The 9,413-nt window shown below is 45.1% G+C and overlaps 1 protein-coding gene across 5 annotated transcripts in view; it reads left to right on the top strand.

Annotated features, from left to right (window-relative positions):
• The first annotated feature begins 1,046 nt into the window (after positions 1-1,046).
• Positions 1,047-9,413, top strand: part of LOC145337185 (cdc42 effector protein 2) — a 28,400-nt gene continuing 20,033 nt past the window's right edge. For 4 of the 5 annotated variants that reach the window (XM_080181987.1, XM_080181990.1, XM_080181988.1 and 1 more), the window contains exon 1: positions 3,959-4,513. The gene's annotated coding sequence lies outside the window, so the exon portion shown is untranslated. Of the gene's footprint in view, positions 1,098-3,958; positions 4,514-9,413 lie in introns of those variants that run through there. The other variant, XM_080181992.1, reaches the window with a different exon arrangement.

Raw genomic sequence — 9,413 nt, 5'->3', positions numbered from 1 at the left:
TGCTGCACTGCAGCAGTGACTACACTTCAAAAGTACTGAATTAGTTGTAAAGTGCATTGAGTCATCTGGTTCATTAAAAAGCCTCGGTATAAATCATAAAATCCCTACAGTGCAGAAAGAGGCCATTTGGCCCATTGAGCCTGCACTAACAACAATCCTACCCAGGCCCTATCCCCGTATCCCCATGTGTTTACCCTGCTAGTTCCCCTAATACTAAGGGACAACTTAGCATGGCCAACGTGTGGACTCAGCACAGTCACCCAAGACCTGAATTGAACCCCGATCCGTGGCTCTGTGAGACAGCGGTGCTAGCCACTGTGCCGCCCGTGCAAATCTTTCTTTAGGTCTACACATCTGCCGTAACTGAGAATATTGGTTCTGCTCACTATACAGGTGAGAACAAAACGGAAATCAAGCTAAAGGAAAGGATGGGGGAGGTGAGGGGGGGGGGGGGGGGGGGATGGCGGGGCAAGGGAGGGGTGGGGGGGCAACTGAAAACATGCTCTTGTGTTTAAAGAAGGGGTGCCTTAACAGCTGATGCTGTCAGTAATTAAGCTGTTGTTAAAGTTGACCCCTTATCTTTTGTTGTCAGGTGGTTCTATCAGCTGGTTGAGGACTGGGCAGCACGGTGGTTAGCACTTCTGCCTCACAGCGCCAGGGACCTGCGTTCAATTCTGCCCTCGGATCACCATCTGTGTGGAATCTGAAGGTTCTTCCCCCGTGCCTGTGTGGGTTTGCTCCAGTTTCCTCCCACATTCCAAAGACGTGCGGGTTAGGTTGACTGGCCGTGCTAAATTCACCCTAGTGTCAGGGGATTGACAGGGTAAATATGTGGGGTTACGAGAATAGGGCCTGGATGGTATTGTGGACAGTGCAGGCTTGATTGGCCGAATGGCCTCCTTCTACAGGATAGGGATTCTATGACTCAGCAGCGCATGAGTGGATCAAAGATACTGACTCAATTGTTTTCTTTCATTCCTTGTTTTTAGAATTCTTAACCCACCCTCAAGGATTACCTCAAGGACCTCAAGGTCCTTTTCCTGGACCTTTCAATGAGCAATTCTAGCAAGAAATGTCATGGGAGTGTTAAGTATATTGTGTGTTTTATTTTCATTTGTTTGAATGTTTGACTAATAGTGATATAATTACTGCAGTTGTGGGTGGAGGGTGGAGAAAGACTATGAAGTATGATCCAATCAGATAAAAAGCGTCTTACAAAAGAATAAAAAGTGTCGGGTGACAGGGTAGCACAGTGGGTTAGCACTGCTGTATCACAGCTCCAGGGTCCTGGGTTCGATTCCCGGCTCGGGTCACTGTCTGTGTGGAGTTTGCACATTCTCCTTGTGTCTGCGTGGGTTTCCTCAAGGTGCTCTGGTTTCCCCCCACAGTCCAAAGATGTGTGGGTTAAGTTGATTGGCCATGCTAAATTGCCCCCTTAGTGTACTAGGATGCTTAGGTTAGAGGGATTAGTGGGTAAAATATAAAGGGATGCGGGGGGGTAGGGCCTGGGTGGGATTGTGATGGGCAGACTTGATGGGCTGAAGTGCCTCTTTCTGCACTGTAGGTTCTATGATTCTGATACATTTTTCAGTTAGTGCAGATATGGGGTGGATCCCTACAGTACTGAAGGAGGCCATTCGGCCTATTGGGCCTATACTGACCACAATCCCACCCTAACCCGTAACCCCACGTGTTTACTCTGGTAGTCCCCCTGACCCTAAGGGGCAATTTAGTGTTGTCAATCAACCTAACCCGCATGTCTTTTGGACTGTGGGAAGAAACCGGAGCGCCCGGAGGAAACCAACACAGACACAGGGAGAACGTGCAGATTCCACACAGACAGTGAGCCAAGACGGGAATCAACCCAGGTCCCTGGCGCTGTAAGGCAGCAGTGCTAACCACTGTGGGGCATTTGTTAATATTTGAACCGAGGGAGGCAGAAATCCTATGCTGGACTTTGTGCTGTGTTTCAATTCTTCAAGTGCCAATAAACTTGTAGTGCAGCTTTTAAGGAGCAGTTTGTCATGTGGATTAAGTGTTGGCTATTTAGCCAGGAGAGAGGCTTTGGACAAGAGTTTGCCCGTGGTCTTACCAGATATGCATCTGGTATTTTCCAGCAGGGATGAGGAGGGTCACCACATTGTGTTCTACAGTATGAATTGTGCCCAGGGGTGTGACAGGCTCAGTGTCACTCCTGGGTTCTGCTAATTCAGCACAGATTGGAGTTAGAACTGGCCAACAAGAGGAATACCCCAGTGTTACTTTGTCCATGATGATGGTTTTGTTCTTGTGGCTCTTCCACTAAGAGTCAGTTAAATCCGACCGAACTGAGCTTCACGTATTAAACCTCAACATGTAATTCTATTTTTCAGTTGATGAAGAGAACGCTCTGATATTATTTTTATAAAGATTCCTCGATTTTACGATGCAAAATCCTCATGTTCATTGTTTAATTTTAAAAGGAGTCTTCAGCTTGTGCTCTTGGGAAAATTAAATGAAGTTTTTTTTTGTTTGTTTTAATGAAAGTTGACCAGCAAATTCTAAACAAAAACTGGGCCTTGAAGGCAGCTTGTTTCCCTTAAAATGTCAACAATGTATCTGTGCAATTTAAAAATTTGATTTGATATTTATTATCATCACATGCGCCGGGATATAGTGGAAGTATTGGTTCTTGAACGCTATACAGACAAAGCATACCATTCATAGAGAAGGAAAGGAGAGGGTGCAGAATGTAGTGTTACAGTCATAGCTAGGGTATAGAGAAAGATCAGCATAATACATTGTAGGTCCATTCAATAGTCTGACAGTAGCAGGGAAGAAGCTGTTCTTGAATAAGTTGGTATGCAACCTCAGACTTTTGTACCTTCTTCCCGACAAAAGAAGGTAGAAGAGAGTGTGTCTGGGGTATTCACCTTTGTGCCAGTTCTGTATTACAGTAAACTGCCAAGACCTGGGAAGAGTGCACTTGGGCATCGAGGGATGGTGACAAAAAAATAATATTCGTTTGGGTGAAGTAGATCCTTTAGCCAATTAAATCTCAGCCTTTCAGAAGGACAATGCTTATTGTCTCCCAGTTACAACATCTAATTGCTTTATAAATCAGTCTGCTAGCCTGCTGGTAGCGTGTGCCACTGTTCCATCTTTTGAAATAATGTCCTCATTGATAGTTATATTGATTATTAATAGACTTATCAATTGATAGAGTTACTGATTGACAGATCATAGAATAATCAAATCCTTAGAGTGCAGAAAGAGGCCATTCAGCCCATTAAAGCTTATTTATTAGTCACAAGTAAGGCTTACATTAGTATTGCAATGAAGTTACTGTGAAAATTCACTAGTCGCCACACTCCAGTGCCTGTTCAGGTGAATGCACCTAACTAGCACCTCTTTCGGACTGTGGGAGGAAACTGGAACATCCGGAGGAAACCTACGCAGACATGGGGAGAGTGTGCAGACTCCGCACAGACAGTGACCAAAGCCAGGAATCGAACCTGGGTTCCTGGTACTCTGAGGCAGTACTGTGCCACGTACTGCCCATTAAGTCTGCACCGACAACAATCCTACCCAGGCCCTAACTCTGTAACCCCATGTATTTACGCTAGCTAGTCCCCCTGATACAAAGAGGCAATCTATCATGACTAATCAACCTAACCCACACATCTTCAGATTCCCTTGTTGACAGATTTATCCATTATGCAAATGATTTTTGAACAAAGAAGCTCGGCAATCTTTAAAAGACAGTGCAATCACACCATGTATAAAATGTACCGGTTCCCCTGTTTTTATTGTGTTACATATTTACCCATACACTCATCTCTTCTTCCCTTTGTCCCTCCCCACCCTGTATTGGAATGGATTTGTTTTTTTTAACTGTAAAATTCAAATAGCAACTTGATAACTCATAAGAAGTGAATATATTCTATTGTCTTTGCTGGTGACACTTTGGAAAGGGAATGCCCTCCCTTGTGTCACTGTGCATTGCAAATATAATAAGACTGGAGCGCAAGAAGAGGGGGGAGATGACCACCTCATCCATTCGGCTCAAATCGCAGCGCTGGGACTTTAATCTCAACATGAGATAACATTTTCCCAGCCGCAGGAAAGGACAGCTGCAGAGAGGCTTAAGCAATGTTGTTGCCTTTCTGACGCCAGCTTCCTGAGCCTGAGGTTGTAGTTGCAGGGTGGCAGTCCACTCACTGACTCACTCCCCCCCACCTCTCCCCTCCCCTCTCCTCCTCCCCACACACAGTCTCACACTTCAAGGCATGCGGTAGAGCGACCTAAACTGTATCTTGACGTTAGACGGTTCTTCAGCTGTGTGCTGCCCTGTTTGGAATTCAGTGCGGTCCAGAGCGCTCTGTGCTGGAACACACGCACACACACACTCACGTACACGCACCCTTGCAATCTGCTTTTCTCTCCATCGTTTTCTTTCAGTTGTAATCAAACCAAAAGAAAAAGAAAACAAGTTTAGAAACCGAATGAAGAAAAGATAGAGCAGTTTCTTCAGGTAAGCAGTTTCTAATTATCTACCCAGTTAAAGATTGTCTTTTAATTCACTCTGTGTTGCTGGCGGTTGCACTTTTCTTCTGGCAAATATTTTACATTTTTCTTCTAAAGGAAGTTTTTTTTTCTGCATCGTTTGCATAAAGCCAGCTTTAGGGCCTGTTCCATTCTCCCTCCCTGCTGTTTGAGATGTAGAAAGCTAAAACGTACTTTTCACTCGAGTTCTGCCAGTATTTTGGTTTAAGGATGGCAGTTGCGGAGAGACTAAAATTAAATTTTTGGATGGTGCTTTCCATCAAATTAGAAAGAGACCCGTCAGTTATTGGTATGCTTCCAGCTCCCGGCTTGCTTTCATATCTAAAAGCTCACATCTTCCTGCTGGAGCAGCCCAGGCTTTCAATTGAACTAGTTACCTCCCTCTGTTCTCCAGTTCGAGAAAGACTTGTGCCAAAAATTGCTGGACTCCCAGCTATTAACAGGGGTCACTACAGGGCACCTGGGATCAGGGTAAACAACAGACCCAACACCACATCTTCTTAACCAGTCAGATTGATGAAAGAGACAGTAGGCTGATGGGAAAAGTAAAAGAAGAGGGTACGGGCACGGGGAAATGTTGAGGATGTCCCAATAATAAAGGGAGTAGGAGGCATGTGAGAGGTTGGTAGCGTTCCTTCAAATAGGATCCAGATAAAGGCTGGGATAAAGACACTTTATCTGAATGCACAAAGCATTCGGAACAAAGTGAATGAGCTGGTGGCGCAGATCAGCACAAATGGATATGATCTGGTGGCCATTACGGAAACGTGGTTGCAGGGTGACAGGGACTGGGAGCTGAATGTCCAGGGGTATCAAGTGTTTAGGAAGGATAGATGGGAGGAAAAAGGGGGTGGGGTAGCTCTGCTGATTAAGGATAATATCAGGGCGGTAGTAAGGGAAGATATAGGCTCCAAAGAGCAGAACGTGGAATTGTTGTGGGTGGAGATAAGGAATACTAAGGGGAGGAAGACGCTGGTGGGTGTGGTCTATAGGCCCCCAAATAATAACTTGGAGGTGGGGCAGGCTATAAACAAGCAAATAAATGATGCGTGCAGAAATGGAACGGCGATAATTATGGGGGATTTCAACCTACATATTGATTGGTTGACCCATGTCGGACGCGGTGGGCTTGAGGAAGAGTTCTTGGAATGCTGCCAGGATAGTTTCCAAGAACAGTGTGTGATGGAACCGATGAGGGAGCGAGCTATCTTGGATCTGGTGTTATGTAACGAGGTAGACAGAATTAGGGATCTTGTTGTGAGGGATCCTCTTGGGACGAGCGATCATTGTATAGTTGAGTTTTTGATGCAGATGGAGGATGAGAAAGTAGGGTCCCGGACCTGTGTCCTCTGTTTGAACAGAGGGGAGTATGATTGGATGAGAGAGGAATTGGCAAATGTAGATTGGGGGCGCAGATTGGTCGGTAGGACTGCTGAGGAACAGTGGAGGATCTTTAAGGAGATCTTTTTCGGTACTCAGCAGAAATTTATTCCGATGGTAAAGAAGGAGCGTAGGAGGAGGGATAATCAGCCGTGGTTATCAAAGGAAATAAAGGAGAGTATTAAATTAAAAGCTGATGCGTTTAGAGTGGCTAAAAGTAGTGGGCGAGTAGAAGATTGGGAGAGGTTTAAAAATCAACAAAGATTGACTAAGAAGTTGATAAAGAAAGGAAGGATAGACTATGAAGCTAAACTAGCACTAAATATAAAAAAGAACAGTAAGAGCTTTTATAAATATATAAAGAGGAGGAGGCTGGCTAGAGTGAATGTTGGACCCTTAGAGGATGAGAGGGGGCATTTAGTGGTGGGAGATGAGGAAACGGCTGAGGCCTTAAATAAGTTTTTTGCCTTGGTCTTCACGGAGGAGGACGCGAATAGTTTGCCGGGTATTAAAGATAGAAGGATGGTAGGAGTTGAGGGCCTGAATGCGATTACTGTCACTAGAGAGGTAGTGCTTGATCGACTAGCAGGACTGATGGTGGACAAGTCCCCAGGACCGGATGGAATGCATCCCAGGGTTCTGAAGGAAAATGGCAGAGGTGATAGTGGATGCCTTAATGATTATTTACCAAACTTCGCTGGATTCCGGGGAAGTGCCGGAAGATTGGAAAACGGCTAATGTTATGCCGCTGTTTAAAAAAGGTAGCAGGCAAAAGGCAGGGAATTATAGGCCGGTTAGTTTAACGTCTGTTGTTGGAAAAATGCTTGAATCCGTCATCAAAGAAGAAATAGCGAGGCACCTAGAGAAGAATTGTTTGATAGAGCAGACGCAGCACGGATTCATTAAGGGCAAGTTGTGTTTGATGAATTTATTGGAATTCTATGAGGATGTGACTAGTGCGGTAGACAGAGGGGAACCGGTGGATGTGGTGTTTCTCGATTTTTCAAAAGGCGTTTGATAAGGTGCCGCACAAAAGGTTGCTTCAGAAAGTTAGGGGGCATGGAGTTGGAGGTTAGGTGTTAGCGTGGATAGAGGATTGGTTGTCTAATAGGAGGCAGAGAGTTGGTATCAATGGGCGCTATTCTGATTGGCGGTTGGTGACTAGTGGAGTGCTGCAGGGATTGGTGCTGGGGCCTCAGCTATTTACCATTTATATAGATGATCTGGAGGAGGGGGCTGAGTGTAGGGTGTCGAAATTTGCTGATGACACGAAGATAAATGGAAAAGCAAATTGTGCGGAGGGTGTGGAATGTCTGCAGAGGGATCTAGATAGGCTGAGCGAATGGGCGAGGACCTGGCAGATGGAGTACAATGTTAGCAAGTGTGAGGTTATCCACTTTGGCAGGAATAATAGTAGGAGGGATTATTATTTAAAGGGTGAAAAGCTGCAGCATGCTACGGTGCAGACGGACCTAGGGGTCCTTGTGCATGAGCCGCAAAAACCCAGTATGCAGGTGCAGCAGGTGATCAAGAAGGCAAATGGGATGCTGGCCTTTATAGCGAGGGGGATAAAATATAAAAGTAGGGAGGTCTTGCTGCAACTGTACAGAGTACTGGTGAGGCCGCAGCTGGAGTACTGTGTGCAGTTTTGGTCACCACACTTGCGCAAGGATATTTTGGCCTTGGAGGGAGTGCAGAGGAGGTTCACTAGGCTGATAGCGGAGATGAAGGGGTTGGACTATGAAGAGAGACTAAATAAACTGGGTCTGTACTCGTTGGAGTTTAGAAAGATGAGGGGGGATCTTATAGAGACATATAAGATAAGGAAGGGGATGGATAGGGTAGAGGTAGAGAGGTTCTTCCTGCTGAGAAAGCACAGCAGGACTAGAGGGCACAGCCTCAAGATAAGGGGGGAGCAGTTTAGAACAGAATTGAGGAGGAACTTCTTCACTCAAAGGGTGGTGAATCTCTGGAATTCTCTGCCCGTTGAAGTGGTGGATATATGTTGGTTAGGTGGATTAGCCATGCTAAATGCATGGGGTTATGGAGATAGGGCAGATGGGTGGATCTGGGTAAGATGTTGAGTTGGTGCAGATTTGATGAGCAGAATAACCTCCTTCTGCACTGTACCTACCGTGTAGGTACAGCAAATAATAAAGCAAATGGGATGTTGGCATTTATAGCTAAAGGAATAGAATATAAAAATAAGGAAGTATTGTTGCCACTAGACAAGGCATTGATGAGGCCACACCTGGAGAATTGTGCACAGTTTTGCTCCCCTTATTTGAGGAAAGATGTAGTGGCATTGGAGGCAGTTCAGAGGAGGTTCATTAAATTGATCCCAGAGATGAGGGGTTTGTTGTATGAAGAGAGATTGAACAGTTTAGGCCGATACTCTCTGGAGCTTAGAAGAATGATGGAAGATCAAATTGAGGTATACAAGATGATAAATGGCATGAATAAAGTAGAGTAAGAAGTCTCACAACACCAGGTTAAAGTCCAACCAGTTTATTTGATAGTAAATCCACAAGCTTTCGGAAACGCTGTTCCTTCGTCAGGTATGTGGAAGGTTCTGATCAGAGAAGGGCATGTAAAGTCACACACAGTTCACACAAGTCACACAACTGTGTGTGACTTTACATGCCCTTCTCTGATCAGAACCTTCCACATACCTGACGAAGGAACAGCGTTTCCGAAAGCTTGTGGGTTTACTATCAAATAAACTGGTTGGACTTTAACCTGGTGTTGTGAGGCTTCTTACTGCGTTTACCCCAGTCCAATGCCGGCATCTCTACCTCATGAATAAAGTAGACATAGAGTGTACGCTTTCTCTTGTGGGGCATTCTAGGATGAGAGGCCTTAGGATAAGGGGTAGCAAAGATAAAACAAATTTGAGGAGAAACATCTCCCAAAGGGCTGTGAATCTGTGGAATTTGCCACCCCAGAGTATGGTGGATGCTGGGACAGTGAGTACATTTAAGGAGGAGTTGGACAGATTTTTAATTGGTAATAAGTTGAAAGGTTACGGGGAGAAGGTAGGAAAACGGGGATGAGGAGCTTATCAGCCATGATCAAATGGTGGAGCAACCTCGATGGGCCGAATGGCCTAATTCTGTCCCTATATCTTATGAACTTGTTATTTTATGATTCTGTGATTTGCACATTAAAAACAGCATGCACAGTTGTAATTACTGTTATTGCAGCAAAATTCTGGGCTTTGTGGCCTGTACTATATGACTATCATCACTCAGTGCACAGGTTTGTTCCAGCTACCAGACTGTCAGCCGGAGGGGCATTTTGTTTTTAGCCTGGTCTTCCAAAGTACCAATGTTGGCAAGTGGGAGATCCATGTCCCAGTAAACCCAATATAATCATAGACTTGGTGGATTTGTGATGAGGACATGCAGACTTAACAGCAGCCCAGTGCATTTATATGTCACCTTTCACAATATAGCTCAAAGCTACTTGACTATGGCCCAAGTTCTGGA

The sequence above is a fragment of the Carcharhinus amblyrhynchos genome, unplaced genomic scaffold (assembly GCF_965287045.1).
Source record: "Carcharhinus amblyrhynchos unplaced genomic scaffold, sCarAmb.v2.hapA scaffold_44, whole genome shotgun sequence".
In the NCBI taxonomy this organism is placed as follows: Eukaryota; Metazoa; Chordata; class Chondrichthyes; order Carcharhiniformes; family Carcharhinidae; genus Carcharhinus; species Carcharhinus amblyrhynchos.
Note: the sequence above shows the minus strand (reverse complement) of the source record. Positions and strands in the feature narration are given on the sequence as shown.